We start from the raw sequence: 1665 nt of genomic DNA on the forward strand, positions 1-1665 counted from the left end.
CCAGGCTTGAATTCACTTGAATTGTCTAAAAACAATTACAGGAGCTTTTATCTAAGCAAATTTTTTTTAAGTGTCCATTAAATCTTATCATTAGTGGCCTTGATGGTAATGTAGTCTAAGCTAGAGCTTCTAAATAGGAAAGGGTTCATTTTCTAAACAGGCCCTTGTGGGGAAATTGTCCCTTCATAACTGATGACTGATAGAATTCAGTGAACTAGAGCTTAATATGAGCGTTCTGGCCTCTTTGTGGTGTAATCTGATAGTGTGTACTACAGGGCTCCTGACAGTTATGGTAAGCGATGTCACTCATTTATAATAAAAAATAAAAATGGTAATTTTTCATTTTTACTTTTTCTGGATGGCTGCAAAAATAACAACCACATTTGCATTTGACCTGAACAATGATTATTAAAGAACAGTCTGTAAGACTCAATAACCTTTAGAAGTTAATAGACATTAAATGATGTGCGAATAAAGAACGAAGACTATATATACATTCCAAAAGGAATGATGCAGGAAGTAAGCACAAAATGGACAAGTTAATCTGTAGGAAGTATTGTTTTCCCTTTCCCTTATAAAAAGATGGAAGAGGAGGTGGAAGAGTGGAGGGAGGAGGAGGAGTGAGGAGTCACTGGGGAGGGAGGAAGAGAAGAACTTGGTGAAGACTGTGTTGCTTTTTTTTCAAATATTTTATTTATTTATTTGAGAGAAAAAGTGAGAGAGAGAGAGCATGAGCAGGAGGAGGGGCAGAAGGAGAGGAAACAGCAGACTTCTTACTGAGCAGGGAGCCCGATGTGAGGCTGGATCCCAGGACCCCAGCTGGAATCATGACCCAAGCCTAGTCCTGACACTTAACCAACTGATCCACCCAGGCGCCTTAAACCTGTATTTATTTATTTTTCTTTTTTTTTTTAATTATTCATTTATTTATTCATGAGAGACACAGAGAGAGAGAGGCAGAGACACAGGCAGAGGGAGAAGCAGGCTCCATGCAGGGAGCCCCGATGTGGGATTCAATCCTGGGACTCCAGGATCACGCCCTGGGCTGAAGGCAGCACTAAACCGCTGAGCCACCTGGGCTGACCTAAACCTGTATTTAAACTTAAGTTGCATCACACCAGGATTTTTGTGGAAAAAAATTGGAAACATTAATATTTTTTAAATTTGGAAAAGAGATGAATAAGGGAACTGTATTAATCAAAGGGAAACTTTTATCAGCAAACTATCTTGGTTTTAATACAAGCAGTATATGATATGGTGAGGAGAGCACAAAGCCTGGAATCCCTGGAACCAGGTAACAATTACAACTCTTCCTGATGTTAGGCAAGTAAGTCACTTTGCTGCTGGGTCCTTATTTCCTCACTTTGCTCACAGTTTGATTACACCCAAAGTAGAGTGTGTATATCAAAGTATTTCACAAATTGTTTTTGTTTTTTAGTAAATCACATTGATGGAAGAGAAATGAATTCTGCTTTCTACTCTGCCACTGGTGAGAAGTTTGATCTGAGGCAATTTCTTACCTCTCTAAGCAGGTGGAGAGAAGGGGGAGTCAGACAAGACAGTCCATGTGGTTTCTTCCAGCCCAGGGTCCTGATTATATAATACAGGCCAATAGCTATTTCAACTAATTCTCACAGTAATTGATTAATTTCTAAAAAAAAAAAA

This window comes from Canis lupus, chromosome 8 (assembly GCF_003254725.2).
Source record: "Canis lupus dingo isolate Sandy chromosome 8, ASM325472v2, whole genome shotgun sequence".
NCBI lineage: Eukaryota > Metazoa > Chordata > Mammalia > Carnivora > Canidae > Canis > Canis lupus.